Consider the following 8,978-nt stretch of genomic DNA (forward strand, 5'->3'; position numbering starts at 1 on the left):
ATACTAGACAACACTCTGGGTTGTTGGGAGATTGTCATGGTACCTCTTTGGCCAAAACCTCAATTAGATATAATAGATTCCCAGTACTGGAAATTTGTTTGATGGCAAGAAATGGCCAGTTGGGAATTGTCTCCCTAATTATTGGACCATTTCTTTCAGACTGCCTTCCAAACTGTCCCTCAAATGCCACTTAATTTTAGCTATCTTTATTCAAACTTCCTTTTTCAATACCTTTCCCTCCTTACTTGATCCTCTTTTCCAGCCTTCCAACCATCCATAGTTGCCCATTCTATCCTCTTTTTCTAACAAGAGCTATCTCTACCCTCTAGTCTCTTAGTGTATGCAGATATAGTTACCACTTAACTATACAATTCTACCCTCTGATCTGTATATTTACAAACACTGTAATTTTATAGAAACTAACACACTCATGCAACTGCATATGCATAATCATATAAAGAAATGTGAAAAAAGCAAATGTGACAGAAAATGGAGTATAATATCCTAACAACCTGGATAGAGCTTATGGAAGATGCTTTTGGAAAATGAAATCTGGACAAATTTTCATACTCTGTGATAAAATACTTCTTAATCCTTTATAACAAAAAAAAAGAGTTTTAAGGACAAAGAAGTTAAGTCTACTTCTCTAGGGCAACAGATATGTTGTCATTGTAGAACAGTAAAAAATGAATAGATTTCAAGAAGCATCACAGATGAGAAAAATATATTCCCTAGGGTTACCACTTATATAGGACTTATGAAGTTATTTGAGAGTATGACATAAATTAGAAAATTAATTATCTATTCATAAATAAATACTATAAAAATTGGTGACAGTGTATTAGGAAGATATACACACTGTTCATTAGATAAGTGACTGCAAAAATAGAATATCGAGGATCCTGGATGAAGCATGTGTCTGTTCAGGTACCTCAGACCTGGGGTGACTCCTGCAGTGATTTAGAAGACAGATCAGAGGGAAGAATGTCAGATGCTTAAGGAAAAAGCAGAGAGAAGCTGTGGATTTCAACATGAACAAGCTTAATCTAAGACACCTTCATCATGTTAAAGGACCTGTATCCAATGGTTTGGATATTTCTTACTTTCTGAAAAAAATGATGCCCTACTACCACTTGTTATTCTATAGAAGCAATCTTTCTGTTATCCGGGGTTTTCTGTTTGATTTTAGATGCCTGTATGATTGAAATTGTGTTATATTTGTTTTTCTGTAACTGAGATATATTGTCATATTTTTATCATTTTAGCAATGAACGGCTATCTCACATTTTTTCACATTTGTCAATAGACAATACAGGCTTTTTGGTTGTTTCCTCAATGTCCTTTGCAAATAGTTCTATAATGAACAAGAGAATGTTATCGTTTTCTCCAAGGACCTCTGATTTCAATACTTTTGGCTATATTCCCACAAAGCTAGTGATTAGGAAGCACTTTTGTAAATTATGGATAAACCACAATACTGTTTCTCTACAGTGGTTACAAAATGTTATGATCCCACCATCGATGCAATACCATAATAATTCTCGATATTGGAACTGTTTTTCTTTTTCAAACATGACAGAGCTGATGCTATGATATAGTATCTAATTATAGATTCAGCCTTAATTTTTGTGAGGATATTTTGATATATGATGATTATTTGTATTTGTTTATAGAAAATGTTTCAGGAATGGGTTGACTTTGAGATTTTATATCATCTTCATTATTTTTTGTAAGTACTATATTATTTTAATTATTGTAACTTTAGAATAATTTTCTAAAGAAGAAAACAACATCTAAGTTCCACAAAGCTCAGTAAAGTTCAATTTTTTCTAAATATTCTAATTGCAATTTTTGGACTGTTTTGTGCATATATTTCAGATTTGTGTGAAACATTGCACTGGAATTATGTGTTGAAACTATGTATGTAGCATTTTGTAGCTGGACGACTGTGTTATTTGTGTCAGGCTTCTCCAACTTCTGAACAACCCATCGATTCCTTTTACTGTCATCTCCATCTGCTGACTTATTAAGTGCTGAAAAAGGCACCCATACTATACATAGGTGTTCCCATTTTCCAGCTATCAAAATCCATCAGACATTTTCAACAATTGCTTAAGACCATCATTGATACCTTTTCCCTCCTCTGTCCCATGGAGGCAGTCAGAAGTCACAGAATATTTAGCTCTCCTATATCCTTTGCCATATCCTCATTTGGCAAAGGAAGGCATTGACAAATGCTCTGAATTTTTTCCATGTAGGAGTTCTAGGTACTTTTCTGGTAGCAACTTTAGAGTTTCGGTGAAGGTATGAAAACTAAGCTTTCGAACATCTTTTATACTTTGTATGGTATCTTTTTCTTTCAGTTTATGTTTTCTTGAACAACTTGCGTTATTCTCAAATATTTAGGAATTAAGTTTCATTGTTCATTGCAAATCATGATTATATAATTTATTGAAAAATATGATTATATAATTTTTAGATACAAAGGATATGTTGGGAGAGGGCAACATTTTCTCCTGTTTTCTAGCATTTTAGCAATGCTGTGTTAGCATTTTTGTTCCTTGAAACTGTGTTTTTATACTCTGCATCTTTCCTACTCATTTTTAGTAATAGAACATGTTGCAATAGTAGTAGCATCTGTTCAATTAAAAAAACCCTCTCTCTTGTGTTCATATTTGTTTCTACCTGTTAATCAGTTTTATAGCAAAAAGAATTTAGATAAGTAGAAACAATTTTTCTTTTATTTTAAATTACTAAAACACAAAATTTCTCATATAATAAAAACATATCTTAGGAAATAAAAATTTCCAGGAAGTGAAGTACTGACTGGCTTTAGTCCAAGTATTACAGAGAGTAGGAAACGGAGTTTCTAACTGAATTCCTTGTGTATACTTTGAAATTTTAAACTTCAAGTCCTCAAGATAAAGAAATAATAAACTTCCCAGAACATATAATTGGAAAAACTGAGAATTGAAATGGAAAATCAGTTTTTCTTGGCAATCAGTGAAAAGGTATAGAGGAATTTTAATCCAGTAACATGGCTGCTCTGGCAAGAGATTACATCTTATAAACCTTCTAGGTTTTTGTAATTGGGATGAATGCAGACAAGTTGAAGACAGTGCCCCTTCTCTTCAATTGCTAGTAGCCACTGGCTTATACGCACAAGGGGAGCAGAAGCAAAAGGGCAGGATTTGGAGATCCTTGAATCCTGATGGATTAACTTCCAGGAAAAGCTTCAAAGAGACAGGTCAGCTTTATTCAGGGTAATAAAGGGTTAGTTAGATTTTGGGGAGAGGGTAGGAAATTCCAAGGTGGACATACATTATTGGCTATCTCAGAGGCCTGGACATGACTCATTTACATAAAGAGGAATTAAGAACCTGAGGTTCTTATCAATGTTGAACCCTTACTCTGACTATGTGACTTTCCACAGAGGGTCTTTGGCGGGGGAGGGGAGATGGGGAGTGCAGATTACAGGCAGAAATAGCTGATTGGTCATGCCACAGTACCTAATTATCATATGGCAGAAAGAGTTGGACAGGACTTCTGTGCTGAACCATGCAGGACTTGCAGGAAGCTTTGTACAGAGTTATCTTTTAGATAAGATAAGGTCAGGCATCTGCAAGAGACACTCAGATAAGAACTGGCAGACAGGAGAGAACCTTGCTGAGAAAGAGAGTCCTCCATTTTTCACTGAATTCAGAAAACCTAAGGTAATAGGATGGACTCCAATCCAAAAGGATCTTCCAACACCTCTGGCTTAAATGCAGGCACAACCTTAGTACAGACTTAAATCACAGACACTGAAGGTAGAGTTAGTTTATAGAAGCAAGACTAAATCTCTCCCAATACAGACATCAGTCAAGTTTAGGTGAATCATGTCTCTCTCCATGTTGGAAGTTTATTGACTTGATTTGTATAGGCAGCCATACCTTCTGTGAGCTTTCATACTCTTACCCTAAATACTGGAATTTGCTATATTTTCTATTTTGTTTGGTGAAATTTACATTTATGGAAAATGAGGCAATTTTCATGTTTATTGTCTATAATTTTGAAAGCTGTAACTAAATATAAATTGTTAGCATTCGTACTAGGCTCTGCCCCACAGTTACCTGTCAATAGCCAGGTATGACTGACTCAATATAAAAGGGGCTACTTGCCCCCTCCTCACTCTCTTGCTCTCTTGCTCTCCTATCCTCTTCCCTCACTGTCCCTTCTCTCCCCATTCTCCTTCTCCCTCTCTATCATCCTGTTCATGACTGGCCTCTATTCCTCTTCTCTCTGTCTCTCTGTCTCTGTCTCTTTGTCTCTCTCTGTCTCTCTCTCTGTCTCTCTCTCTGTCTCTGTCTCTCTGTCTCTGTCTCTTTCTCTCTCTCTCTTTCTCTCTGTCTCTGTCTGTCTCTCTCTGTCTGTCTCTGTCTGTCTCTCTCTGTCTGTCTCTCTCTGTCTCTCTCTTTGTCTCTCTGTCTCTCTCTGTCTCTCTCTCTCTCTCTGTCTCTTTCTCCCCCATTTTCTCTGTCTCTACTACCTCCTCAACTCCTTTCCCCATGCCCTTAATAAACTCTGGTCCATCCTGGTACCTCAGGGGTAAGGGATGTCTCAGCATAGGCCCACAGAGGTACTCCCTTCCTCTGCATCACATGTCTACCAAACATATTCCTGGGCTCTTTTTCTTTTCTATAAAACACAACATAAATATCAACATATTTATTTATTTTGTTTTTAATCTGTATGGATATGTTAGAATTGCCTTTGTACTTTCTTCTTGATTTGGTTAAAAAAATACCATGAGACTTGGATACTGAGAAACAACTGAAAATATTCCTACATACAATTGGGTCTGCATCTTCACATACCTAGACGCTATTTTGTGCTAGCTACTTCATACAAAGTAGATGAATGCTGAAGAAGTTGGTGATACTCATTACTCAGTCTGATCCTTACAACATTCTCTGCAGTTGTCACACTGTCACCTAAAATTTATTAAATTTTTATGTCAATAAAAATCATGAATAAGTGAACCGATTCCCACTTTTCACAGGTAAGAATTGCAGCATATCCTCATGATTATTTCATACTCTGAGAAGTAACAAACATGACAGAAAATTCAAACATGCTGCTTTGCTCTTGTAAACAAATTCAAAGTCAGGAGTGCACAGTTGTCCTGGCAGTCAATTTCCATATCATGTGTTCTCCTGTATACAACCCTTACTGCCTTGTTGCTGTTGCTAAGAGCATCTTGAGCTACTCAGTCTTCCTGACACTTCAGCTGCCATCTTACTTCCAAATAGAAAGAGATAAGAGGAAATCCAAGAGGACCAGAAAACAAACAATTATTTCTTCAGAAAAAAAAAAAAAGTGGAAATCCAGTTCAGCAACATTCTATCTACTGTTCTTATCAAGTTTCAACTTGGAAAGGGGGGCATATATGTGGCTATCACCTACAGATCTGATCCCATAGAATTCAGGAAAAGAATTATATTGAATTTCTACTTCTGTACATATTTCAAGCATAGGTAGATATAGATAGATGAATGACAGATAAGGAGATAATAAATTTAAGATTTTTATAATTAAACCAACAACCAAGAAAGAATGTATCAGTACAATTCAAGTACCTGATGATTTGTAACCCTTTCCACTCTGATCATATGAGATAAATCAGTCTGTGCTGCACTTGAATATGATAATTTTATTTAATTGAATCCCATGGAAAAAGGGAAAGGGAAAAGGCAGGCATTATATTAGACTAGTATGAAAATGGTACATAATATATAGCTGGACAGTGCCCAAGTGACATGATCATATAAAAAATGTGTCTAATTACTCTGATCAGAATTAAGGTTACAATTATAACACTTCTCCCTCTAGTAACATTTGCCATGGATAAGACAATCTTGGGACATGGTTGTGTGAACAGAGTAGAGACTATAAAGAGAATATTAAAACAGGTGAGAACTTTTGGGAAGTGCAGTTGATTTTGTATGATATATCTGATTGAGGTTGCTCATTGGGACTAATTGGATATTTGGAGTAGGAGAATGATGATAAGGAAAAGACTGTATTCAAATATTTACACTCAGATATTTACAGTACATTTTCTTATATGAGGCTTAACACACATATACTCCCCATTATCTGTTTCCTGTCATCTTAATTCTATCTTAAACTTAGTTGTTGAATAGAACAAAGTTATCATTTGGTTTTGAGAGTTTTACAGTAAAAATTACATTTCTGAAGCCTTTCCTGATATGTAGGTTATGCTCAGCTTGACCCTCTGTACTTGCCCTTTCTGATGTGCCAACCCATACTGAGTTCACATGCTGAGCAGTTGAATAGAAAACTGAATGCACTTCTAATTACCTGTCCTTCTTATTTATTCTTCTAAAAGATAGCTGGTCTGCTGGTTCCCTGCAGGTCTTTCCTATAATCATTAAACATTTCAAGGAGCAGTTGGTTTATGTTAAAAGTTCAATATGGCATAACTATTTTTCTTCATCTTCTGAGGGGAAATAATTCAGTCTTGTTTGAGTATTCTATTACACAGTATCTCACTGAAGAACTAGAAAATTAATGAGTTTGAAGGCAGCTAAGTTGTATTTTCAAATAGTGAAGGCAAAGAAGTAGACATGCAGTGCTTATTTTCTTCCCCAAAGGCACCAGAATGACATTCCTTACTGGTCTACAAGAAATAATATAATGTTACAATATTCTTGGAATAGCACAGATCCCTACCACCAAGACATAACGGAGCCTGTCTTCACCAGGATTCCAAGGTGGAATGTATTTAAATCTAACACTTCAATGTTCACACTTTCATAAATAATAAACAAATTATTTCTATAGAGTACTTCCTGTGAGGCTACTACTGTAGAATAGACTGCCTTGTATGTGCAGATGAAGAAGAATAAAATTATCAATGACTAAATTGAACAAAGATTACTTTGAATTTTCATCAACACAGTATTTTATTACAATCAATACAAACTTTTATTACACAAATATTGCCACATAATTGGATATTTCTCTACTCTGTACACAATCATTCTCACCCTCCACAAAATGGCTGCTTATGAACTTCTCATGTGGTGACACAGTGCTACAGTCCTGATGCTAACAGAACAGTAGAGATGCCTAGGTGATTTAAGTGGAAAGCAGGATACTGGTATATGGATCTTGCACCCAGCATCAGGCATGCACAAATGTCTTTATTCAAAAAATACAAAATGTGGGGATTTATTCAAAAATAGGGAAGCTTAAGGCCCCTGGGTTCGGTCCCCAGCCCGAAAAAAAAAAAAAAAAAAGAATCTGTTTTTAAAATAAATTATCTGTAGGCATGGACAGTGACGTCAGTAAACCAGTATGTATTGTCAGAAGGAACTAGTAACTGATGGTTACAGTGATCAGCCAGCCTTCTCTTCAGTCATTTTCTTCAGGTGACTTCTCTGAAATTACCGGTGAGGAACCTCCCTTGAGCTTCCTATCAAAGTTCATTGATAAGGGCAAAGCACTATTCTAGGAGTTAGAATATGCCACCTCCCATACCTGCTCCCATTCCACTCATTGAACCCTTTCCAGGATCCTTCTCTTCTTTAGGAATTTCTGTCACTACAGCTTTGGCTGTAGTTAGCAAGGAGGCCACCTCAGCAGCATCCAGTAAAGCAATTCTTACAACCTTTGTTGGATCAATGATTCCCTTTTCCACCATGCTCACAAAATCTCCAAGCATGGCACCATAACCAACTTCTGGGGAACTCTGTAGAATTTTCTCAACTATCAATGATCCTTCAACAACTGCATTCTTCACAATCATTATTAAAGAAATTTTAAGTCCTCTTTTAATAATTTCTATATTTATCTTCTGATCTTCATTAGCAGGCTTTAATGAATCCAAGGCTGGGACGCATTGAAGCAGAGCGCAGCCCCTCCTAGAACAATGCCTTCTTCAACAACTGCTCTTGCAGCTTTGAGAGCATCTGCAACTCTGTCTTTCTTCTCACTCACTTCAACATCACTTGTCCCTCCAACTTTCAAAACAGCTACTCCATCTGAAAGTTTAGCAAGTCACTCGTTCAGCTTTTCCTTTTCAAACTCACTAGTTGTGATGTCAAGCTGCTCAGTAATTTCTTGAATACGTTTTTCAATGTGAGCTTTGTCACCTTTTCAATACAATACTTTTAAATACATTAAATCTTTGAAGGCAACGTGATTAACAATTACTAATGAGAGAGTTCTCCAAAGAATTCCAATACAGCTAGACTTTTGTGTAATATTTGGAACATTTTAATATCTACGAATTAAACATGTGATGTAAGAAATTTGTTTTTTTACTGTAATTTATCTGAAGTATGAGGAATATTTTGTAGTTTAAATTGTTTTATAGTAATTCATTTGTTATGAAAGCTTATTGACAATAATCAACAAAATATAGTAATGTGATACAATTTCTATATGAAAAATATTTTATTAGTACTTTAAGGTTTTGGGAAAATGAAAGAGAAATGGAAGGCATCGAATTTGCCAGGCTAACTGTTGACATCAGTCCACATTACCTGCAGTAACTCCTTTCTTTGAAGTCCGTAAAACCACCAATCCCTTTACTGGCTTATAGTTTTATCTTCATGAGACCATTGCCAGGTTAAAACTCTACAATAAGTCTTTGTTTCCAGAATGGCTTCATACACTGACCTACATGCATTCATGTTGCCTCTAGGTATCTTTAGGACTTTGGTGGCAGGATTAAAACAAACAAACAAACAAACAACTCTAGCCTCAAAGGGCATAAGGCATATTTCATTCCAGAGCCAAATAAAGTGACCATGACCTTAGACCATAGATCCAAATGTCCCTAATTTCCCTGTCCCAAAGTTTAAATATATTTCTAAAGTGTTTATAGTAACTAAACAAAGGAAGAACACACATAAGGATACTTTTCAAAATCATTGATGGAGACAACCAGATGAGATCCAGAAAGGAGA

At 35.8% G+C, this 8,978-nt stretch overlaps 1 pseudogene; it reads right to left on the bottom strand.

Moving 5' to 3' along the window:
* Positions 1-7,522: 7,522 nt before the first annotated feature.
* On the bottom strand, positions 7,523-8,702 carry LOC116886985 (annotated as a pseudogene).
* Positions 8,703-8,978: the final 276 nt, after the last annotated feature.

This window comes from Rattus rattus, chromosome 18 (genome assembly GCF_011064425.1).
Source record: "Rattus rattus isolate New Zealand chromosome 18, Rrattus_CSIRO_v1, whole genome shotgun sequence".
Classification (NCBI taxonomy): Eukaryota; Metazoa; Chordata; class Mammalia; order Rodentia; family Muridae; genus Rattus; species Rattus rattus.